The sequence below is a fragment of the Oryctolagus cuniculus genome, chromosome 10 (assembly GCF_964237555.1).
Source record: "Oryctolagus cuniculus chromosome 10, mOryCun1.1, whole genome shotgun sequence".
Lineage (NCBI taxonomy): Eukaryota > Metazoa > Chordata > Mammalia > Lagomorpha > Leporidae > Oryctolagus > Oryctolagus cuniculus.
The window spans coordinates 42,907,425-42,933,845 of record NC_091441.1 but is presented as its reverse complement, the minus strand read 5'-3'; the positions used below and the strand labels follow the sequence as shown (position 1 = coordinate 42,933,845).

The 26,421-nt window shown below is 37.8% G+C and overlaps 1 protein-coding gene across 45 annotated transcripts in view; it reads left to right on the top strand.

Annotated features, from left to right (window-relative positions):
- DTNA (dystrobrevin alpha) overlaps nt 1-26,421 on the top strand; it is a 432,447-nt gene that overhangs the window by 190,041 nt on the left and 215,985 nt on the right. For all 45 annotated transcript variants that reach the window (XM_070050330.1, XM_070050313.1, XM_070050325.1 and 42 more), the window contains exon 2: nt 14,221-14,350. The gene's annotated coding sequence lies outside the window, so the exon portion shown is untranslated. The remainder of the gene's footprint in view (nt 1-14,220; nt 14,351-26,421) is intronic.

The window sequence follows — 26,421 nt, the reverse complement described above, 5'->3', positions numbered from 1 at the left end:
TACCCGGGGTGCAGGCGCCTTGGGCGGAGGATTAGCCTAGTGAGCCGCGGCAGTCTTTAAAGGCACAGCTAAGCAACTAGTGTTCATCCTTATTAGTATTATTAAATAAGAAGGAAAAACTCTTAGATAAGCAGACTATTTCACATTATGCCCATTCAGCTGTCAATTTATTCATGTGTTTTCACTGTTTATCACAAAAATTATCTAAGTATTAATTTAATTTTTGAAAGCACTATTACTCAAGTTATATTTTCCATATGTATGTAGGTTTAGAAATAATAAATTATTTTGGGGAGCTTAGATTACCCAAATATTTTATACCAAACGTCTTATATTTCAGTATTTGAGTATAATATAACTCTTATTTTGTTGAAGTGTAAACTGGCTGCTGCTTCCTGGAAACTTATAACCTTGCCATGCAGACAGTGTCTTTTAGAAAAGAAGATCAGTAATCACATATACAATGAAATTAAGTCTTCATTTTACTTTATTCTCAAACATACCAAATTTCACATTCTATCCTTTTAAATGAGAAAAAATCAATATACACTTAACGTGCATGCATGTACATTTACATAGATATACATGCATACACATGGTGTTTAATTGCCATCTATTTCTCTTGCTTCAAATGAAGGAATCAAATTATGTGATTGTACTTTATGTTCTTGGAAGTCATTCTGTGATTTGCAGAATCCCATTATAGGATGTCTTATCCTGTTACCAAATTTCAGCATAGTTTATATGTCCCTTAAATGCTGTTATAAGTTCTTTTTATATCTCTAATTAAACATCTTAGTCATCATTTTATTTCCAATTTTAGTTTTGCCTAACACTTGACTGTAAGCACAGATTGTCAATCTTAGAAGAGGGGAGGTGAGCCATTCATAAGTGATTCATCTTGGTTATGTCAGTGTATACTGTGCACTTTGTTCTTATCTTTGTCCTGCTAGGAATTCCAGCAAAAGAAAAGAGGGGCTCTTCTGATCTTACATGTCTGAGAATTTTTGCCATTTTTCTTCTTTTAAGGGCATTGGGATGCTGAAACTAGTTGAGATGAGCTGCCAATCACCAGTGACCCTTTTCTTGCTGAACTTCCAGGTCAGGGAGCAATCCAAGTTGCATTTTACGCTCACATACAAGTCCTCCAAGCCTCATCAGGTTTCCCAAACTACATTTTACAGATGTCACAGGCTTCAGCGGTGTGGTTTTTCTGTTCGATTTCACTGAAAAGTTATTATTAACAACCCACAAAACATTACAATTACCAAGTTCTTTAATAAACAGAAAATACTAATGGTCAGATGTCAAAAGATTTTTTAAAAAAATACTATAATACAAGTACAAGTTTACTGGCAGGAAGTCAATAGTGTACTCCACATTATTATTCCATATTTTCATAGTGTTATTCAACATAAATTTAACCCCAGACACCACTGGAATCAGTTAATATAAAGTTATATTCTGCAAGCACTTTAAGGTTGTCTTAGTCTGTTTAAACCAAAGTTTTTTCTTGCTTTTTGTTTATTTTCCAAATGTAGGCACATTTTTTGTCACTCAGAGACACTTGTCAATAATCTAAATTTACAATCACAAAGAAAAAAAACTTGCCAAAAAGTGAAATCTGGGGCAGGTGTTTGGCCTAGCTGATATGCCAGTTGGGATACCCACATCCCATCAGTATCTGGGTTCAAGTTCTGGCTCCACTCCCAATTCTAACTTTCTCCTAATTGCAGACCCTGGGAGGAAGCAGGTGATGGCTCAGGTAGGATCCATGTGGATCCATGTGGGAGACCTGGATTGAGTTACCAGCTCCTAACATTTGGCTAGGAAACCAGCAAATGGGAGCTCTCTGTATCTGTGTTTCTGTTTCTCTGTTTCTCTCTAGTTCTCAAGTACTTTTTAAAAAGTGAAATGCAATGCAATCTGTCAGTTTTCTTTCCTTGTCCAAACTAAAAGAATTAAAACACAGTTGCCCTAATGAGTTTTTGTCTATTTTAATACCTCATCTATATATTCATATTGTTAATGTATGTTTTAATGAGAGAAAAATATGTGAAAATAATTAAAATATTATCTTATTAGCTTTTCTTTAAATTATTTTCATGGCTTTAAAAGAATATATTAAATTTCACATATGTTACTCTCCATTTAGAGAAGGAAGAAAACTAAACAGTTATTTTAAGGAAAAATGATGAACTATTCTCCAAAAAGAGACTTGTCTAAATTTCTGAATTTAGAAGCCAAAATTTAGTTATTCATTTGGGATGATATGGAGACATTGCATGTCTCTAAATGGGAAATAAATTTGAAAAATGTCACTCTTTTCTTCCAGCTAGTTCAGGCGACAGGAACGCTATTTTTTTTTTTTTTTTTGCTAGAAATTCCTTTGGAAAATTATTCAGAAAGGTCCCACAGTCATTAATGAAATCTCTGCTCAAACAGAACTGTTTGTTTTCCAGTTGTGCTCATTAAAGTCATTAGCTGAAGTTAAAATGGATTAGAGAAACGTTAGGGTAAGAGGTGGGGGACTTTGAAGGCCCAAACTGGCATCTGTTCTGCTCCAGATCTATAAAACTTCCAAGTAGATGTTAGCTGACAACCATATAATAGAAGCTGAGTGATACAAGGAGTTCAAGGACTGAAACTAAAAGGGATAGAGCATACTGCAAGGTGCAGGAGAGGCTGCCGGGAACCTTTCAACACTAGTCAGACCAGGGAGATAATTTAGTAATGGTGACAAACCATACTCAAGGCTCAAAAAACACACGTCAAGCAAATCAAGATATTTTGACTTTTCATGAGTTGGTTTAAAAAACCAAACCAATGTTAATATTTTGCTTTAATCAAATGTTCAGTAAGTAAGAGATTTAGCCCAACGCAAATATGTTATGATATAGTCTTGACTACTACAGCCAAATCATTCGACAAATCCAAGTCTAGCACAGAACTGGAAACTTCAGTGAGCCACCCCAGTTCTTCTCTAGAGTCCATTTTGCTTTTCTAGAAGAGGGCCGGGTGGCGGGGTGGTGGTGTGCATTTCTCTCTACCTTTGACAGTGCCATTTCCTTCTTAGTAACGTGGCCAGGATTGAATGAACCAGAACAAATGTCCATTCACCCCTGGGCCTAGAGCCAAGGCCTACTGGCAATTAGGGTGGGATGTCTTCCAGGGCTGTGGCCTCTGTTGTCCCGTTTTTTGGCTTAGAGAACTGGGGTCTCTGAATCAGCATATTAAGTGATTTCTCAAGCCTACGTTTTCTAAGTGCCCTCTGTCGTGGCCTCCTTTCTTATCTTTTTCCCAATTTCATAAACTTGTGTATGTGTCTTACTGGAAGGAGATGATATCAAGTATCTTCTAAAGGAGCATCATCCAACAGAAGTAGAACTTGAGCCACATTAACTTATCTTACATTTTCTAGTATCCACATTTTTTAAAAGTACAGATGAAATTAATTTAAATAATTAGCACATTATGTTCAAAAACACTATCATTTCAACATGTAATCAACATTAAATGTCATTTATGAGCTATCTTTTTTTGTACCAAATCTGTCTTTTTAAGATCTAGTTATTTATTTGAAGGGAAGAGTGATGGAGGGAGAGAGGGAAGGAGGGAGGGAGGGAGGGAGGGAGGGAGAGAGAGAGAGAGAGAGAGAAGGCAGCACTTCCATACACTGAGTCATTTCCCAAATGATTGCAGCTGCCATCATTGGTCCAGGCAGAAGCCAGGAGCCTAGAGCACCATCTGGTCTCCCACCTGCATGTCAGGGGCCCAAGCACTTGAGCCATCTTCCACTCATTTCCCAGGCTCAGTAGCAGGAGCTGACTTGGAAGTGGAGCATCTCAGATCTGAACTAGCATTCTGGTATAGGATGCCAACATTGCAGGCGGCAGTTTAGCTTGCTGTTCCATATTGCCAGCCCCTGTGCTGCATCTTTGGAAGTCAGTGTATATTTTACACCAGCAGCACATCTCTGTTTGGACTAGCCACATTTCAACTGCTCAGTAGCCACACGTGTCCTATGAATATTAGAATGGATAGTCTAGGTCTGCAGCATACCCCTTTCTTTGCATCACAATATCCCCTCAAAATGCCCTAATAACTGATATTTTAGCTCTCAGTGAGAATATGTTTCTCTTTACAGGAGGAAAAAATCCATAGATAGATAGATAGATAGATATAGATATAGATATAGATATATAGATATATTTTAAGATCAGTTCTAACACAAGCACATAAACATACACATACACACAGAGGAATTAGTATCTCAACTTTCATGACCTACCCACATTTCCTTTAAAACAAACCTGAAAGTCAAATATTTTCTCTTTCCCAGGCTTTCTGAAGAAGCATGTGTGCAAATTATCTTGCGCGTTAGCTGGTTACCGTATTTAGTGTTGTGAGAGCTGCTGACTCACTGCCCATGAATGGCCCTGCTGCGGTGGTGATTGTTTGACAGAATGCCAATGATGGCTGCCTACAGCTTCTGAAAAGCTGACCTTGTAACAACATCCACATTCTTTTGGTTACTTTTGCTGACATACTCTCAACTCAAAAACTGTTTTCAAAACAAAACTATAATGAAGTATTGAACTTGTAAAAGCAATTGTATCTCAGTTCATTAAATTATCTGAGTGTGACAAGGGGAGAGGCACTAAAGAAAGAAATGAATATCCAGAGAGAACCATCCTTGAAAGTTGGCATTGGAGCTACAGGCACACACATGGGGACAGTGCTGAGACAGCACTGGCATCCAGATGAAGCAAAACTGTCATGAGATCTACTAGCTTTCTCAGGATCCTTTGTTAGCTCTGTGTTACTGAGCCATTTGAAATTCAATTTATTTTTTCTAAATTAAAAACGTCATCCCATTCCACACCCTAAAAATACTTGCCACAAGTCTGGCTTCTAAACAAAGGGTGTAACATGTTCTCCATTATTCAATGATTACTAAGATACTACTAAATACTTAAAACATTAATCAAATTGATGGTGACTACTAGATGCTCTTCTAGCTTATGGATAAGTTGATCATTGGTACTAGATTCATTCATGTATGTAAAACTCAGTATCTATTTTTCAGCCAACCAACCGCATGCACTGTTGGCCCTGCCTTCCACTAGAGTACAACTTTCAGATTCCTGTCTCTTCCTGGTGGTCATATCTAGATCTCTTATGTCTTCTACGTCCTTATTCCAACTGATTTTCCTACTCATCTCACTGTTTCCTTTTACCCTAAAACCTTTTTTTTATTTGACAGGCAGAGTTTGACAGTGAGAGAGAGAGACAGAGAGAAAGGTCTTCCTTCCATTGGTTCACCCCTCAAGTGGCCGCTACGGCCAGCGCGCTGTGCCGATCCGAAGCCAGGAGCCAGGTGCCTCCTTCTGGTTTCCCAAGTGGGTGCAGAGGCCCAAGCACCTGGGCCATCTTCCACTGCCTTCCTGGGCCACAGCAAAGAGCTGGACTTGAAGAGGAGCAACCGGGACTAGAACTTGGCACCCATATGGGATGCCGGCACCACAATCGGAGGATTAACCAAGTGAGCCATGGCACCAGCCCCTACCCTAGAACCTAATGTGCACTAACAGTAAAATTGCCTTGTGGTTCACATTTCGCACGTAATAGCCGGAGTCAGTTTTTGCTGGTCTTAGTGAGATGAATGACAAATTTCATGTAGAAGAAGGTTTTTAGCAAACAGAATAAGCTAGTTGTTTTAGCATGTTCTAACCACAAGAGGGAGGCAGAAGCTCCCCTCTATTACCTGTTCCCCACCCTACCCCAAAGGAGGAGTGGTGATGGAAATGAGTACAGGGCAAACTTTAAAGATCCATGAGACCAAGGAGGGAAACAAAATTAAATCTTTGGAAAAATCCAAAATGTAGCAGCTTGTAAACCCTGCCAATTTGTTTTATTTGGCTTACCTACTTTGAGGCAAAATTTATAAATTTGAAGATATCATTAAAAATCTGGATATCTACCCTGAAATTGAAAAATAAGAATATGCAGCCTTGCTGGATCTGTGTCTCTCTGTAGCACAGTCACAGGGTACTTGACTCTTATCTTCATTTCTATTCCATTGCTACAATTTATTATTTTTCCAACCAGGAGACCAAATTGTTATGAATTAGATATTGAGAGTTTAATACACATGTTTTTAATATTCAGGGTAAGAAAGTGGAAGTGAGCATAAAGTACTTTTGAGATACACAAGGTATAGTAATTGTCTCCAGGTACAAGTGTTAACAGTGCAAGCTGAACTACCCAGTTCTTTCATTGAACAACATGTTTACTTGAAAGAACAACTGGCAGAGAAACTATGATGATTCAGACATGGGTATTTGGCACATATTTCCTTGAAAATGAATAAAACAGGTTTGTTACTTTAGAAAAAACACAATTGACAAATTTCTGACAGTGATAAATTTCAAACTTTCAAGTAGAAATTAGAATTTGGGGAGTCAGTAGTGTGGCACAGCGAGTTAAGCTGGTGTCTGCAGTGCCAGCATCCCATAAGGGTGCCAGTTCAAGTCCTGGCTGCTCCACTTTTGATCCAGCTCCCTGCTAATGTTCCTGGGAAAGCAGCAGAGCATAGACCAAGTGCTTGGACCCCTGTACCTGATGAAGCTCTTGGCCCCTGGCTTCAGCCATTTGGAGAGTAAACCAGTGGATGGAAGACTGACTCTCTCTCTCTCTCTCTCTCTCTCTCTCTCTTTTTCCATCCCTCTGTAATTTTGACTTTCAAATAAATAAAACTTTTAAAAAAAGAAATTAGAATGTTGGACAACTTGCATCTGCCACTATGAAAGTGACTACTTCCCAATACTAAAATACTTTCTTGATTTGACTCATGGTGATATTAACAAAAATAATTTTTTGTTATTTAAAATAAAATGTGTGAACATTTTGAAGATCTGAAGTACTTGGTAAACCAATATTTTCCAAGTGATCAATTCATGATGACATAAAATCACTTACGAACAAAAGAAGAGTTGTGAGACAGATAATGGATGATAACAAAACAAAACATAAGGTTCATTGATGTGGTTTCAGATTCCACACTACAGCTCACTTTTAAGGAGCAAACATTCGTATCTCAGGGACATATCAAAGAAAGCGATTCCTAATAATCTGAAAGTCTATGCTATTTCCACATGCAAATTTGTGTAACCCTGGGATTTCTTCATATTCTTTAACCAACAATGTATTGGAATAGGTTAATGCAGAAGAATATAAGAAAATCCAGTTACTGTCTATATCTTAGCCTGGAGTTAAGGAGATTTCGAAAAATGTAAAACTACGCCATCCTTCTCACTTAAGTTTTTTTTGGAAGATACTGCTATGTAATAATGCATTGTAAATATAATAGGCTTGTTGCAATGCAGATGAATTTATTAATAAAATGTTTTAAGTTTCTAAGTTTTAATTTCTAATAAGGTAAACATTGACAGATAAACAAAAACTCACTTTGGTCTTCGTAACAAAAAGTTTGAGACCTTCTGATATAGGAGATAGTGTTACTTTTTTTTAAAGCCCAAGGTAGCATGGCAATTTACTGATACTAAGCTAAATAATATCATTTATCTTAATTATTTTAAAAGCCACTTATCATTTCTGAGTCAGATGAAAATAATTCAAGCTCTTGGTAGCCTTGTGGTAGCTAAGACACAGGGCATCTGCAAAGGGAGAAATGCAAGGCCAGAGCAGAATCCCAGAATTAGGAGCTTTCATCTCTTTATGATTTCTAGAATAAGGATTTGTCTAATAAAACACCCATCCATACAATGTACATAAATACAAAGGAATAAGAAATACATTGCAAAGAACAACAATAAAATGCCAAGATTGGTTTCTTTACCAAAGTGTTTGTAGTTGAAATTATGTGCAAAAAAACCTGCTGCATTTGCACAAATGTATTTTATGAAAGTAAGCTTTATGATTAGGTGTTAGTGCATATTAGAGAAGATTAGTATCTCAAACAATATAGAATTCCATGTGTTTCATACAAATTTAATTCAGTATATTTGTTGGTAGAATGGTACTCAGCATACAAACATCTCCCCTCCCCATTCCTCCCTCATGTTTACTTTAAAAAAAAAAAAGAATTTATTTATTCATTTGAGAGGTAGAGTTGCAGACCCAGAGAGGGAGAGACAGAGAGAGGTCTTCTGTCCACTGGTTCACTCCCTAGATGGCTACAACATCCAGAGGTAGGCCAATCTGAAGCCAGGAGCCAGGAGCGTCTTCCGGGTCTTCCACAAGCACTTGGGCCATCTTCCACTCTTTCCCAGGCCATAAGCTCCCATCAGAAGAGGAGCAGCCCACTGGCACTGCAGATGGAGCCCTAGCCCACTACACCACAGCTCCAGCCACTCTTGTTTACTTTTGTAACTGATAACATGCCTCTTAATTCGAGTTTTTTCTTCACCCAGTTTCATGAGTTTCCTTTGCCTTTCTTTATTGTTGTAATTGTTCTTATATTTCCATCATAGTGAATATTAGATACAGTTATATCAAGCCACACTGTATCATAAATGTCTTAAAAGTGTACTATGGACTTCTAGCAAATGAATCATTCAAAATATGAGCAAGATATTGATGGTCACATTGTTACCAGGGAGATTTAAGTCAACTATGATATTGCTGTTTGTGGCTTCTTTAAAATGTTTTTAAAAGTTAAATTGGACTAATCTTTGATACATTTGTATTTAACCATCAAAATTCAATTTTATTCTCTTTTTTGACCAATGTGGCAGATGTTCTGAAATACAGAAGTCAAAAGGTTGAGCTTATATAAACAAGTTTTTTCCTGGCCATCAAAAAAATATGTTGATCTTGCTGCTTTACTATACAGAGAATGTAAAAGTTTTTTAAAAATTAAAGATTGATTTATTTATTTGAAAGCAGAGATAGAGAGGGAGAGGGAGAGGGGGACCATCCATCCACTGATTCACTCCCAAATACCTGCAACCTCCAGAGCTAGGCCAGGCCAAAACCAAGAACCCATATCTCCATCTGGGTCTCCCACATGGGTGGCAAGAAACCAGACACTTGTGCCATCATCAACTGCCTCCTAGGCTCATTAGCAAGAAGTTGATGGGAAGAGCAGAGCAGCAGGGACCTGAGGTACTCCACAGCAGGATGCAGGCATTCCAAGTGGCAATGAGATGCCACAACACCTGCCCCATTTAAAATTTAATGAGGTCGTCACTAGCGGTGTCATTTGCCTATACTCAATTTTAGTTGCATGTTGCCCTAAAGGACATGTTCCCATAAAGACATTTTCATCTAAGAAAACTAAAGAATTACGTCAGTAAGTTTATACTGCAAATTTGTGTAGGTACCAGGTGAGAAAATACACAGTTTTATATTCTCCAATTACTCCACTGTCAATCATTTACTCAAAAAGCATTTAGTAAGGATTACTATTCATCATTAAATATGACATGCTGGGTGTAATGAAGAAATAAACAAGATAGCCTCTGCCCTCAAATGATTTGGGATAAATAGAGGGATAAAAAATTATGGTAATTTTACATGGTAGCAGATGCTATAATGAAGGAATTCAAAGGATGCCATGGCAACACAAAGGGCTAGAATACAGAGGGGGTCTAAGAGTGGACCTGAGATAGACAGGAGGAAGCTTCAAAGGGGATACTGGGGTTATTTTTACACCTTCAGAGGTCTGTGATAAAATTAGAATAGTGGTGGAACTGAGAGGGACATGAACACCCAGGACAGGTTTTCTCAACACCACTACTATTGATGTGTGGGAATGGGTCATTATTTGGCTGAGGATAGGAGGTCATTATATGAATCATAGGATGTTCAGCAGTATTCTGATGCCAATTACATCTACCAGTGTCTCCAGACATTGCCAAATGTCCCTGAAGCGTATGGTAAAATGTACTCTTAGTTGAGAATTACGACCAATACTCTTATTTGAGTAATGAGAAATTTGAACCCAAGTTAAGAATATATTACTTAGACAGCTAGTTAGTGATAGAGACAGAAATAAAACTATCTTCTGATCCCAATTCAGCATCCTTTCCATTACACCACAAGGTGCTTCTGGAATCTTTTAGCTCTCAGTTTTCCTTCCTATTCTATTCTATTCCAGTCTAGTCTCTTCATTATTTCAGAGGCTATGTCTGCTCTGTGTTTGATGGAAGAAGACTAACAAGAACCCGAAGCTCAGTATTAGCACAGGATGTAATCTCAGCATGTAGTTTGGAAACATGACATTGTAGAGCCACTTGTTAAAAACCAGCACCTATTTAAGTTCTTTAGTAATTAGCTGAACAAGTTAGTATTGCGTCTCAAATGACCATAATGATCTAACACCTTTAGAGGCCCCTTCAACTTATGCCAACCGACAGTGTTGAACAGTAGAGATGACCAAGATTCATGTGCTTATGAATGTGGTGTACCTCTCCATCTTTTCAATTCTCTGGAGTTATCTTTGAAAATCTGTAGTCATCATCATTTCTAACTGGTACTCACAACAGTGAACCTGCCCTCTATGACCACACTGGTCTGAAGTTGAAGACATCTTGCTATCTGAAATCTAGTTGACTAGACTAGACTCATGGCCTTACAATCTCCCAGGCGTAACTGAGAGAAAGAAAGCCTCATAAGAAGTCCCAGAGAACAAAGGCTTCACTCCTGTTTTTAGTATTTATGCCAGCCATTCCTATATAACAATGAAAATAAATAAAATGCCTGCTAAAGTTCCTTGCATTTTCAAAATGATTGAAAGGCCTATGAACTCTTCAAATTGTGATAGAATATTTTCAGTGTGGTTCAGGTTCACAGGGGGTAAGATAAAGGAGATTAGAACAAATAATTAGAGCTTGATTTTTAAAATAAAAGGAAGACTATATACTAATATATCTCTATAATTTAATTTTTATTCACCATCCCATGCTTTTTTCTATGAAAAAAAACTCATTTACAAGCCTAAATATGAACTACAAACCTTTTTGATTAAAAGAAATTAAGTTTCTTCTTAGATTTAAATTTGGTGCCAACCAAAATTCAATATTCATCTGTCAACTTGCTAGTACAATAAATACAACTGCAGACCTACTATGAACTAACCTACCATCATTCTAAGAATTAGGGGTAGAATAGTAGACAAAACTCTAGGATTGCCGCAAGGAAGAGATGCCAGGCGTGGTAGAGATGAATCTGCCTCCAGATTAAACACCTGCTTTTGATCACAGTCTGTGAGATACAGGCTGCTCGAGAGGCTACTTCTTGATAGAAGAGAAATAGTAAAAAACTAAAGCACTCTTGTGCTCAGGATATCATCTAAGATGCAACTTTTTTGGAGTTATAGATCACAAGCAAGGTATCAACATGGGCTGTCCCTGGAGTGCTTTAACACAGTATCTAAACCTGGGCACTATTTACTCTCCCTTCCAGTCTGTTGCATTCTGGGGTGAGCCAGGGACCTAGGCAGGAAAAAAAAAAAAAAAAAAAAAAACAGCAACAACAACAACAAAAACACCTAGGCAAACACCTTTACCAAAATTTCCATCCAGATAGAGAGGCAACAACCTAAGCAACATCCTAAGAGGTCCGTAGGCCAATACCAAGGGATTCCTTGAGTGATTTTATTGCCAGACAGAGCTGGATATAAATTTTCTATGTGTGCTCTCTTTATATATATAGCCTTATATAAAAGTACATAAGTTTTCATTTATTTCCTCATGTGTGGCTTAGAAAGCTGTCATGAGGGGTGATACATATTTTTAATATATAATTTGTTATTAGATGCATGGTCTAATCTACCTACTCCAATTTGTGGAGGGAGGGAAGAAGGGAAGTATCATTATATTCTCAGAATTGTACCTATGAACTACGTAAAATCTGTTATCTTTGTATTAATATCACATTAACATGAGAATTGCTGAGAATTATGTTGTAGTAATTATGAATTTTTTGTGACCCTGAGAATCTAATGTATTAATTAATTCCTTTAACTTTTAAAAAATAATTAAAAAGCAAACTTGGAAGACATGACCACAGAGATATTAGCCAGACTGATTTTGTCATTGAAAGATAATTCTCCGTTCTTTTGTTATTTCTGTTTTCTGTTTTATATTCAATGTGTAACTTAAGAAAAAACACAAAAAAGGAAAAACAGCATGTACTTGAAGAAAACAAACAAAAAAAGAGTGTATGAAAACTCCACTGCTGTAATTATACATTTAGTCCAAAAAATGGTAAATACAGATATGTACCTAGGATCTAAGAACAGGAAACGACTGGAGGGCCCTAATGTGTCACAGCTAGGGTGAATGATATCTGGAAAAATTACCTCCTGTTAAATAAATCTCATGTAATAATGAACAAACCTGAAAACTTGAATTCAAGGAATGTAACCATTATTATTACAAAACTGTATCTATGTCCCTAATGTCATGAAATGCCTGAAGCCAGTCGTTAAAGCTAAAACAATTATTGTTATGATTTTAGATAACATGGATTTAAAAAAAAAAAAAAGCGGTTGGAGAGGCAAGCACAGGGTTGAAGCTGGGGGCTCAGGGCAGCCATCACCATTGGGGGTGCGAAGCGAAGCTCCTTCTGTCCCTTTGCTTTTGACCCTCACTGCCCTTGGATGTCATCTCCTCTTTGGATCCCTCCTCCCTATTCTTTTCATTCACTTTTTTTTTTTTTTTTTTTTTTTTTTGACAGGCAGAGTGGACAGTGAGAGAGAGAGACAGAGAGAAAGGTCTTCCTTTGCTGTTGGTTCACCCTCCAATGGCCACCGGGCCGGCGCGCTGCGGCCGGTGCACCACACTGATCTGATGGCAGGAGCCAGGAGCCAGGTGCTTTTCCTGGTCTCCCATGGGGTGCAGGGCCCAAGCACCTGGGCCATCCTCCACTGCACTCCCTGGCCACAGCAGAGAGCTGGCCTGGAAGAGGGGCAACCGGGACAGAATCCGGCACCCCAACCAGGACTAAAACCCTGTGTGCCGGTGCCACAAGGTGGAGGATTAGCCTAGTGAGCCGCGGCACTGGCCCTTTTCATTCATCTTAATGTGATTTCCTGAGCTTCAAACTGCAGCTGTTTTAAGCCACCTGGTACTCAGGATAGTAACATCCAGCCTGAGTGTTGACCAAGTGAAGAAAGGGGTGGCAGGGCGGAGGAGAAGGGTGCTGAGGGAGACTAGCTATGGGTGATGGTGGGTGCAGTACTAGGTCGCTCCCAGGCAGATGGGCAGCGAATGTTAATCATCCAGGACAGCAGTCTTAGAGCATCTTTCTACCAGTTACCTGAATATTTTTTAGGAGGCAAAAGCTTATATAAACATTCAACTTGGTTAAGAAACATTAACAGTAAATTTTGTGGCCTATCTTCTATGTATATGTAACAAAGTGAATCTTGTGGATTATTAAGTAGTGTTCCTTTTCTGAATTCTCCTGTAGCAGGGCATCTGCTTACCACTGCTCAAACCCAACCCATTGGAGGACATGTTGGTCTGAGGACTGAATGAAATAGTAATTTCTTTGGCTTTCATAGAAGTTATGGCGATACAACATTCCAAAATTGACCTATTTGCAAAACATAGATGATTCTGTGTTTTCCCATTTCGGAGTTCTGAATCAACTAAAATCAAAAAGCCCAGGTTCAGGCCACTCTCTGTTACTATCCAGCTGTTTCATCTTGGACAGTTGCTTCATCCTGCCGGGCTTCACTATCCTCATCTATAAAGTGAATTCTAGCATAAATGTCTCCTATTATAAATATTTCATACATTGAATGAAAACCAGGGTTCTGAGTTATGTATTACAAATCATTCATAGCGCTTGAGAGGGACTGGGCATTTAACTCAACAGTTAAGATGCCACTGCATCCCAATTGGAGTGCCTGGGTTTGGATCACAGTTTGGCCTCCATTTTCAGCTTCCTGCATACGTGTACCCTGGGAGGCTACAGATGATGGCTAAAGTATTCAGGTTGACTTGAGAGACTTGGATTGGGTTCTAGGCTCCTGACTGTGGTCTTGCCCAGCCACTGCGGGTGCGCGCGTGTGCTCTCTCTTTCTCTCTCTTTTTTATTATTTCTTAAAAGGGTGTATTAAGGGGATTTGTATTTTTAATAACATTCTAAATCTTCCAACTCTGACTTCCTGTTAAAATATGTAATTCCTTAATAAATATGTAAGAATAGGTTGCTTAGTTAAATAAAAATATTTTCTATTTGCAGATAAATAGGATTTACCAGTTCCTGGATGAAGTACTTTGGAGGTCTTTTAATGACATAATCAACTGCTGTTTTAAAGAAAAGAAAATAGATGGTTTTGGAAAGTTCATGCTGTTTCTTCTTTCAATTTTAGGTAAGTTTGTTTAAAACAAACAATTCAAGATTTACATCAAACTTCTTTCCTTTACAATGCTGCTTTCCTTTGCATGAATGCATTGTCAATGTCTTTTCGTTTTTCACTTCTAGTAAGGTACCAGAAAATGCAAGAGAAAGCTGCTCTACCATTTTGTATATTTTTTACTATCAGAAGCCATCTGTCTGAACTATGATATATATAACAAAGAGAAAGTCCTGACATCTCTTTCTGGTTTCTATTAAGTAGCTGTCATAATGCTTTGTTCTATTCCAAAGGTTATCTAAGTTTTTAATATAAAAAACATCTAATAGCAAGATAACAAGCCAGGAAGAGTTAATACCATGCCTTGTGGCATAAACTAAAGAAAAATTTGGCAATCTTGGTGGTGGTTTAACCATTAACCAGTCTGTGTGTAAGCACAACATTTTAGATTATGGCCACTGATTTTATATTGCTTAAATTAAAAGTAGGACATGGTTAAGCTCAGATGCACTGAGTTTTTAAACTGCTACATATTGTTAGGCACATATAGATTAAGCTTTGTTTTGCCTTCTCATAAAATGAATAAATAAATATATAAATATCTTATTTATAAAATGAATAAATAAATATCTTACATCACTCATCATCATGCTATAATTACACTTCCATGCTACAATAGATAAGAGCCTGCAAATTGGTGCCTTAATATTAGCCTGAAATGTCTATTATCATTTTTAGCAGAGCAAAGAGGAATAGAGAAATTGATTGGGAGTCATATTGAGCAAATTGTATGGCTTTCTACTTCATCCTAAATCCTATGTTAAAACTAGGTTTAACTATGTATTTTGAACAAGTAGACAAGAAGATACCTAGGTTTGCAATTCTGAATAAAGCAGTGCAACCAGCAAAACATTGACCACTGTCTAAATGAAATACAAAAGGATGTTTCCTTCGCATTTTTGATCAGAATGAAGGTGAATAATTCTTTCCTAATCTTAAGAGTATATAAATTTTATTTATTGGGATTCATTGTAGCACTAAAAATGGCAATTTCATTTATTTTCAAGAGATTTGTTGATTGTAGTTCCCAGGAGCTAAACTTAGTGTCCTTCAAAAATATCAATAAATCAATTGCCTAGTGTAGCAGTTACTCTAGAAGAGAAAATGAAAATGAAAAACTCCACTTTCCAATTGTGCCCATATGTGCATGTTTTTCCCTGTAGGTCCATTGTTGCTGTGTTCCTGCTCTGTTTGTTCCATTATGACCAACACCCAAGGGCTGTTTTCCAGTCCCTGCTTTCCCGCCCCTACCACTGTTTTCTCTATGACTTCCTTTCCCAGTGACCTTGATCTCTGAAACCACTTCTTCTCATTGACCCTTGAGAATTATGAGTGCTGTTGTCTTTGGCTCCATGCTGCTACTCACCTTCAGGTTGATTCACTATTCCAAAGTTAGCTTTTCAAGTTTTCCATTATCTGTGTAAACATTTCCCTGGATTACATTCCATCCATTTTAGATATTTAAAAGTATTTTCTCTTTTCTTGGTTGGATCTGACCTAATTCCTCAATGCCTCGTTAATTTCTTCCAAAATTATTGGAGGAAAGCTGAACACATATTACTTGCTTCTCCACAGAAAATCAAATGACTCCTGGGAAATATAACATTGCATGGATTTTTTTTCATTTACAAAATGCTTTTTATTAAGAAGTTGAGATATAATAATTTATATATAATAGGCATAGGGACTTGTACATCTCAATGAATTTTCAAAAAGTGTATGCTACCAGCAGATCAAGAATTACAATATTACTAGTGTCTCCACAAGTCCTAACCTTACAAACTTCAGTTGCTCCTCCTAAGAGGAAATTCCAGCTTATATCACCATTGAATAATTTTGCCGATTTTGGAACTTCATCGTATAGAACCATACGATGTGCCTTGTAGAAATAAATAATTCTTTTTTAATTAATAAACTATTTTAGAGCAATATAAGGCTCTGAAATAGCAAAATTAAGTGGAAGGTACAGAGATTTCCCATACTCTGCTCCCATACACACGTGACCTCTCCTACAAATGACACCCCTCCTCTCATCATAGTAGTAGATTTGTTACCATCAATGATGCTACACTGACACATCATTTATCAAACAAAGTCCATAGTTTACACTAGAGTTTACTTTTAGTGTTGTACCATCTAAGTATGGACAAACACATAATGACATGCGTCCTCCATTGTAGTATCATACAGAATTGTTTCACCATTAAAAGCCTCTGTTTTCTACCAATTCATCTTCTGTCCCCTGTAACCTCTGGCCATCATGGACCTTTTTACCATGTCCATAGTTTTGCCTTCTCCAGAATGCCATATATTTAGAATCAGTGTTTAGCCTATTCAGGCTGGCTTCTTTCCTCTAGCAATATGTGTTTAAGTTTCTTCCGTGCCTTTTCATGGCTTAGTGGCTCATTTCAGTATTGAGTAATATTCCATTGCTGGGATGTACTACAATTTATCTATTCACTCCCTGAAGGGCATTCTTGTGGCTTCCAAGTTTTTCCAATTGCATCTATTAAAACATCTCTGTGCTGGGTTTTGTGTGAACGTAAATTTTCAGTTTGTTTGGGTTAATGCCGAGGAACCTGACCACTGGATCATATGGTAAAAATATATTAGTTTTATGAGAAACTGCCAAAAGGTCTTCACAATGGCTGTGAACGTGGCTGCATTTCTACCAGCAATGAATAAATGTCTTGTCACTCCACCTCCTCCCCAGCGTTGGTGGTGTCAGTGTTTGGGCTCTGGTCGGTCTAGTAGATGAATCATTTTTGTTTTCATTTATAATTCCCCAGTGACAAAGGATGTTGGACATCTTTTCATATGTTTACTTGCTATCCCTACATCTTGTTTGATGAGGTGTCTATTCAAGTGTTGGCCCACTTTTTAACTGGGCTCTTTGCTTTCTTACTGTTGAGTTCTTTGTATATTTTGCAGAACAGTCCTTCATCAGGTGGGTCTTTTGCAAACAATTTCTCTAATTATGGATTCTCTTCTCATTCTCCTGAAAGTTAGGTTTTTTTTTCCTACATTTAAACATTTTAATGTAATTTTTAATTAAAGATTTCTTTGAAATGCAGAGTTACAGGTTGGGGAGTGGGGAGAGAAAAGATCTTCCATTCACTGGTTCACTCCCCAAATGGCCTCAATGGCCAGAGCTGGGCCAATCTGAAACCAGGATCCAGGAGCTTCTTCCGGGTCTCCCACATGGGTCCAGGGGCCCATACACTTGGGTCATCTTCCCTGCTTTCCCAGGCACATTAGAAGGGAACTGTATCAGAAGTGGAACAGCTGGGACTGGACCCAGCACCCATATGGGATGCCAACACCACATGCAGCCTTTGAACATAATGTACTTTATACTGTATTCTAAGCTATATAATATTGCAGCATTAGTCTGTTACTGTTATCAAAATCATTGTGAACTTTCCCATTTTTCATATTGAACTAATCAAAATATTTTTAAATTCTCAGATATATCCCAAATGATTTTTTAAACCTTCACATTTGACAAACATCTGTACGTCCAATATATGAACTTCTTGGGCTATTCGCATTTAAATCAAGAGCTTCTGATTTATATTATTATGGACTTTTCTACCTACAATTGACAGATCTGCCCTCTCTCTTTTAGTAATAGCTGTTTGCTACTTGCAGATATTTTATGATCTGAACATTTCCAATAATAAATACTGAATGTATTGGAAAGCAAAATGATAAGGATGCCAGTGTCTGTCTCTCTTGAAGGTGAACAGTTCACCCTGTCTCAATACTCCCATTCACTCTAAATGGCTTCCTTGATATTAAACTAGCTTTTCACTTAATCATTTTTGGTACGATGTAGTCATTTTAAATGTAAAAGGCTCGCCGTTTTCATTTCCTTCTCATTTATTTATGCAGCAATTTTTCTTTTCAATCCTTTCTTAGAGGTCATCATGACTGCTCATCTGTCCATTTCAATGTACTGTGGTTATTCTCAAGAGGACATGGTGTCCCTTCTACCAACAATTTTCAGCTATTCAACCAATGTTAACATTGACTCTGCAATGCCTAATTTAGAATCCTTTCAGACAATGTGCAATTGCCATCATGAGCAGAGTTCCTTGGATCCCTTCTCAGTCCTGAAATTTGGAGACAGTTGAGCAGCTTTATGATGTGGTTTAAAAGGCAGTGAATAACTGATGTTCCCAAAACAATCTTCCCTTTGATTGGGTACAGAACTGAAGATTCTAATCCTTAAGGTTTAACTCCAGCTTATGGAAATGAGGCCTTATATAGTGATATTTTCTGCAAAAAATATACTTGGGAAGAAAATGCATCCATTAATAATATGTGGTGTGTTATAATATTTACACCTAAAGAGTATGCAGAGAAGAGGTCCCTGAGATATTGGTACAAAACACTCAGCTTTGGGAGGTTTTGTGCACATAAGTGGTAGGAGGCTATTGAAATAATCTCACTGACTTCATAAGGTTGCCTGGTGAGTCCAGGAAAACACCTGTCATCAAAGAGAACTTAGCCTGAACAGATCTAATTGTCATACTGGAGTAGAAAGAACAGAGATGTCAGTTTTTACAATAAAGAACAACACTGTGATGGGAGATTTTAAATCACTGTTGCCAAAAAATGTTCTGGAAAGCACTTTAACCATGACGTAGTCTGTAGTAGTATTGCTAAACTATATAGTATGATGTGAGAAAAGCCAAATGTGTTTAAAGGCATCCTAGAAATTAGCACAGTGCTTAGCATACTGTAGATTCTTTCTAACTAAACAGTGAATAAGGGCAACGGTGCATAGCAATGCTGGCTTATGCCTACAGAGTTCTTATTTATGCCAGATATACTTAAAGGCACATATACTCTAATTCATACTTAAACAATCCCCTTTGACATAGTCAATATTATTATCTTATTTTTTTATTTAAATGAAGAAACAAGGACCCAGAGAGCTTAAATAACTTTTCCAATATTAAGTAAATTGGGAGTGAAAATTCAAATTCAGAATCTGGCTTTAGAGTCAGACCTAAATTGTTATGCTCCATCGCCTCTTATGTAATAAAATCATCAAGACATTTTTAACTACAGATGCAACGTGTTTATTACTTATAAATTAGGTCATTGCAGAGCACACTTCTATTACCAGACCTTGCCATGGAGCTGATGTTGTGGTGCACCAGGTAAAGCCGCAACCTGCAACTCCAGACTCCTACATCAGAGTGCCGTTCTGAGTCCTGGCTACTCTGCTACTGATCCAGCTCCCTGCTAATGTACCTGAGAAAGCAGTGGGTGACACCCCAAGTGCTTGGACCCCTGTACCCACGTGGGAGATCCAGAGTACCAGGCTCCTGGCTTCAGCCTGGCCAAGCCCTGACTGTTAAGGCCATTTGGGGAATGAACCAGCAGATGGAAGATTTCTCTCCTCCTTTCTCTGCATCTCTCCTTCTCTCTTGGTAATTGTGCCTTTCAAGTAAATAATATAAAATCTTTTAAAAGACCCTACCCAAATCATGAGCAACCTTGTTTTGAACACAAATTCCCTCTTTTAAGTGTTCTCAGCCTCCTTTCCTTTTAAAACTTGACTACCCAAACCAATGTCCTCAATTATTCTCAGATCTGCCTATTCCCATGCCTCAATTGTTTATTCTGAAATTAATGGCTAAAAAAATTCCATTATGCATTTTACAGAATTTGCTTAAGAATGTGTAATCTTTTTTTAATTATTATTTGACAGATAGAGGTAGAGAGAGACAGAGAGAAAGGTCTTCCTTCCATTGGTTAACCCCCCAAATGGCCACCACATTCAGAGCTATGCCAGTCCGAAGCCAGGTGCTTCCTCCTGGTCTCCCATACGGGTGCAGGGGCCCAAGCACTTGGCCATTCTCCACTGCCTTCCCGGGCCACAGCAGAGAGCTAGACTGGAAGAGAGCAGCTGGGAGTAGAACCTGGCACCCATATGGGATGCTGGCACCGCAGGCAGAGGATTAACCAAGTGAGCCATGGCGCCGGACCCCAGAATGTGTAATCTTGAGTAGCAAATTACTTAACTGCTATGAGCCTCAATTCCCCCATCTAAAAAGTTATTTATTTGAAAGACTAAAAAATAATATCCATAAAACAACTCAGCACAGTTCCTAGTACCTAGTAGGTATGCAGCAAACAGAAGACAATATGACCTAATCACCCTCCCCACTTCCATTTCAAAGCCAATGTTGGATGCTCCATCAACTACAGGACTAAAATTGCGTCATATAACAAGCACAGTGGGCTTCTTTTGGTGTCCTTGTCCACCTTTGCTCCTCATCAGGTCATCCTTATCAGCAGAGGAAGCTTTTGCCCTTCTGAGTCTCCTTGTGCCTCTACTTCTGCACATGCTGGTTCTGCTGCTGAGACTCTCCTCCCATCCACGCCTCTCCCCAAGTTCCCCTCGGCCACACAGCCCGTGAACTCTTCCGTGGCTTGCAGTGTGCTAGTCATCCTCCAGGACCCGCCACAGCTGTTGCTGTCACTGTTTTACTGGAGTCATTGATTAATTCCTCTTGGGTCATTAGTTACCAGTCTTATCTCCAATTTCACAAAGCCTTCTGCAGCATGTTTAAGAGATCAGCTCCTTGTATGGACAGCAGAAAGAAAAGTAGCTTTCATTCAATCACTCACAACATCATGCTGTAATTTCTCGTGTTGTCTGCCTGACTTCCTTCTGAATTTTTCATCAAGGACAAATGCCAGATCTTTTCACATCTCTGAAGCCCCAGTACTGAGCTGAGTAGTCTTCCTTTCTGGTTTTTAATGAAGTATGGAGGGTCATCTGAGCTAATGCTTGAGTGCTCTCGGTGGCTCAGATGTTAACACTTTGTCCAGCTCTTCTGATCAAAAGGAGAGCTCCAAATGTGGGAAGGGAACCCCATAGAGAGGGCTGTAGCTCTCTGTGCCAAGCATTAAAGCAGATACTCATGAACATTATTTCATTTGATCTTCATAACAGTCCCCAAAGTCAGCTGATATTGTCATTGTTAGGATTCTGAGTTTGAGTAACTTGTCAATGTCATATTCTGGTCAGAGCCAGATGAGAGTATTGTGTCTCTCCACTGTAGCAAACTACCGCTCTAAGAAGAATTTTCCAATTTAATCCTATAAGAAGACTGTGTGTGTTAAATAGTGTTTTAGAGTTTTCCATTTAAATAAAATACTTTTTTCCATTTAAATAAAATACTTCCTGAAGAATAAGCTATTTATAAGTCCACAGATCTTCTCTCATTGGCAAATAAGTTTATGTCTAGGTTGATGCTAAAGTTAGCATTATTTTGTTGAACAGTTTAAAAGACATATCACCTTCTAGTTCTGAGACTTATTTATTTATGCAAAACCCTCATTTGCTGATATGAGCGTAAGCCTACAAATGGTGATCTCTAAAACCGTAGACTGATAAAAATTTTAGAGTTAGATGTTGTCTAGGATCACTACTGGAAACAAGGTCTTTTTTAAAATTTGTATTTTAAGTATTTTTTATTTGAAAAGGCAGAGAGACATAAACAAACAAACAAACAAACAAACAAAAAAAACAGAAATCTTTGATCCCCTGGTTCACTCCCCATATGCCTGGTACAGGTTGAAGCCAGGAACCCAGAACTCCGCCAGGTCTCTTAGTGGGAGGCAGGAACCCAAGTCCTCTTTCCCTCCCTCCCTCCTACCCTCCCAACCTCCCCTCCCTCTCTTAAATAATTTTTGAAATAGTCGTGGAAAATTGAATTAAAAATAGTAAGAGAACTTTATTTATGTTTAAAAAGTTTTTGAAACCCATGCATAATTATTTCACGATATGCATTTTCCATTAACTTTTCTAAAGATCCCTCATGTTTATTGAGAGTTAACTAAATATCAAGAACTTTGCTAGATACTGGATATAGGGCCCAGAAAAACAGAAATGACTTCCTATTCCATATCCCACCTCCTGTTTTGTGTGACATGATTGTGTGTGCATGTGCATATTTGTGTGTAAAACCCAAACATAAAGCTGTCAGCAATGATGGGCATGATGCAAAGAAAAAAAAATGGCAACTAAGGTAATTAATTATGTCATATTCACTTTTTAAAAAAAAATGCAACCCATAAATACCTTGTATGTTACATTGAAAAGATCCCCATGTCTCTTTGATTACTGTTATATTAATGACTTGTTATTTAAACATGCCAGAAGTGAAAAATAATTTTTAAAATATAAGTAGCATATCTGCATTTCTGTCTACCTTTAAGTGGAATAAATAATATCTTAGAAATAAATAAGAATTCTATTCACATTCCCAAGTTATGTTCCTGAGTTGTTATCTTTTTTTAAAGATTTATTTATTTATTAGAAAGGCAGAGTTACAGAGAAGCAGAAGCAGGGAAGGAAAGAGAGAGAGAGAGAGAGAGAGAGAGAGTGAGAGCTTACAACCGCTGGTTCACTCCCCAAATGGTTACAATGGCTGGGGCTGAGCCAATGCGAAGCAAGGAGCCAGGAGAGTCCTCCAGATCTCCCAGAAGAGTGCAAGGGTTCAAGGACTTTGGCTATCTTCTATTGCTTTTCCAGGCCATAGAAAAGTTAATGGAAACTGTGTATCATGAAATAATTATGCATGGGTTTCAAAAACTTTTTAAACCAAAATAAACTTCTCTTAATGTTCTTAATTCAATTTTCCCAGAGAGCTGGATCAAAAGTGGAGCAGCCAGGACTCGAACTGGTGTCCGTATGGGATGCCGGCACTGAAGGTGGTGGTTTTAGCTGCTACGTGACAGCGCTGGTCCTGGATTATCTTTTGTTCATTAACTGTGCTTGTATTTCTCCAGAAGAGTTTGCAGAATATTATTTACCTTCTGTAAATATGTTTTAAATTGTGTTATTATGAAGATGAATGGAGCAATGTTTTTCTATCAAAAACTAGGAATTACTATGGGTTTACAAAAGTTAGTAATAATATACTTTAATGTTAGTGCATTCCTATTACTGACAGCTTGTTGTTTGCACTTGTATTTTAGCCATCAACTGAGTTTTTGTAACTTTCAAAATGTTAATATTAAGTCTGTACAGAGTTTCTTTTAGCAAAATCTTAAACCATGAGTCTGATGATTTCAAATTAGCAATACAGGTAAATAACGTAGCTCTCACTTTTGTCAGTTCCTAACAATTCCATAGCACTGGGCTAGAAATTTTAGTAAGTTGTTTATGTCTGTGCATGTTTTCAGACTCAGATAAGTACTTGCAATATTTTTTCTTCCAATCCTAGTTGGATAAAGAAGTGAGGAGACTGTCTTATGAACAGATTTTTATTATATTGTGCCTTCATAATATATAAACAACTGTAGCATTACATGGTTTTCCTTTTAAAGTTGCGTTTCTTACAAGGTAATAAACATCCACAAAGGGCACATTTGCCTGGAAAAAAGCATTAGGGCATTCCACGTAAGTCTGCATTCTTCCCATTTGACCACAGTAAATGAGCTTCTCCTGAACTCAATGAGGTAGGTTCTCATTTTACAGTGCTGCAGATTTAGCCATCCTTAGTTCATGCATCTCCTATAGAGTCAACGGTGCCACAAGAGTAAGACCGCGCATGTCATCACCTGCATCCCTGCCACATTTCCACCACACTGTAATTCTCCTTTGGCAAAAAGCCTCTGTAGACATTAAGTGCAACAATAACCACGCCCTGATGTCAAAAACTTATTCTCTCCTGGATTCTCCATTCCAACACTACAAGGAGTGAAAGGGCCCAAAGAGCAAGGCTTTTAAATTCTCTCTTAACTTAATTCTCAGCAGGAATTTTCCATCTCATCAAAAGACTCCTTTGAGATTTTCCATGTCATCTAGCTATGAGACTGTTATGTGCTGGGTTGTCACTTGTAAGCAAGGTTTCTCAGTAAAATGCTATCAGTCCACCTCTTGAAAGAAAGTTAAGACTGTCGTATTTTGTCTTACCTAATAACAAAGTAGTCTCATTCAGCTCATGAATACATCCTCATTAAAATATTCAGATGCTTTTATACTCATACCTGAAGTTCATGCTTAATGTATATGAAATGCAGTAAACTGTGGTTGCCTAGTAACCGGTGGATGTGTGTCAGAGTGTGAAAACCATAAATGCATAACTGCAACACTGACATTAGTTTCAGGCGGGTAACCTAAGCCTTACTTCTGTGCTAGCTGTCCCAGACCTTTCTAATGGGCTGATGAAACTGGCTTTCTTAGAAGCAGCTCATTAAGTCATCAAGATGAGAATTAGCATTTAACATAATGTCCTTCTCTGTGGTCTGGTAGCGATTTGGAGATTGACCATAAAAACGACAAGATCCTAATGCTTTTGGAATACTTTTTACAGAACACAGAATGAAATGTCTGCTGGGTCTCACTCTCAGCTTTTTCTATTCTTGTGTTTCTGAATGTTCAAATCCGTTGGGAAAATATTCCAACATTTACCCTATTCTCAGACAGCATCATCTTCCTCAAGTTGACTTTTTAAGGATTCTGAAACATTTCCACCTGTTTTGCAATACCATTGCTTGAAAATTAATATAAAACAATGGTAAAAATGGGTAGAATAAGAGAATTTTTGGCTAAATGGTAAAATTGATTCATAACATAAAAAAATACCTGATACCTGCTGATGTAAACAACACCAACAGCATAAAGTGTACTCAGTGTTTTCCAACTGGGATATCCAGTCATATGCTGGGGCTCTGAATGACCCAGGATAAGATAGCACCTCTTAAAATATTTTGCCTCTTAACCTGTAAGAAAAACATTGTGTTTTGTATGATAGTAACAATAAATGTAAGGGTACTTCCTAAAGTTCACAGAAAATGGAATTAAAAGATGTTTATTTTGGTACAAAAACATTTTAAATTTGATTTTCCATGAACTTCTGCTGTATATGGTTAAGACAGAAAACTACTATTTCTTGAGAGGTGTACAAAGGCCTGTCCACTTTGCTGTAATGCACTGATTCTCAACTGCAGGCAGTTTATCCCCAAAGAACATTTGGCAATATCCTTAGATATTTTTGGTTACCATGTTTGGAATTGAGAGTGCTTTTAGCTAGTGAGTACAGGCCAGGCACATGGCTAAACATCCTACAATACACAAGACAGTCTTGAAAAGGAAAGAATTATCAGTAGTGTTGAGGTTGGGAAACTCAGAAAAACAAATTGAGAACTCCAATTACTTTGTCACATGTTCTGTATGAGATACTCTTTTCCCTATGTTAGCTACTTAAATCTCACCATCATTCCATTAGGTAGATTCTGCTATTATTTCCACTTTTTAGATGATGAAGTAGAGGATCAGAATGTTAAGTAACTCTTTCAAGGTCATGCAATCACCAGGTACTGGACTCAGAATTCAAAAGCAGATGAGATTCCAAAGATGAACTCCTCTTTGGTTATTCTGCTTCTGTCTTCAAAAATACTTGCATCAACTGCCTCTGTGCCCCCTGAAACTCTTAAAGGGACCCTATTAAAATTCATGTATTTTCATCTGAGTATGCTCACAAGATGCTTAATAAAAGCCAATTATTCCATTTCCTGGAGTGAATTGACTGGATTTTAGGGGCTTAGACTGTAGGGAGGGAAACAGATGACAAAATTTAAAAAGGAGTCAGAGGAGACAAAGGGTTCCTGAAAAACGAAAGTTCATTTTAAAAAGTCCCTCTTTGGAATAAAACCTTGATAAGGAAGATGGGATTCCAGAATACACTGAGAATATAGAAAAAGTCTAATTGTGTCCCAAGAATGGATTGTATGAAGTTGAGAGATCCTTATGGCAAGCATTGCAGAAGGCTGTGACACACTGCTCCTGCCCCCAGAGAATCTGAGCTCCAGGAAGAATAAGAGCATTGATTAAGTGTGGACAAGAAAAAACTGCAAGTAATTCTGCTGTTCATAACAAAACAGAAAGCAAGAAATCCACTTGAGCCAACACTTGCATTAAAAAAAAAAAAAAAACTATAGAGAATGTTAAAGGAAAGCAAAAGCATTCTTTTCAAAACATGGTCTTGTTTCTT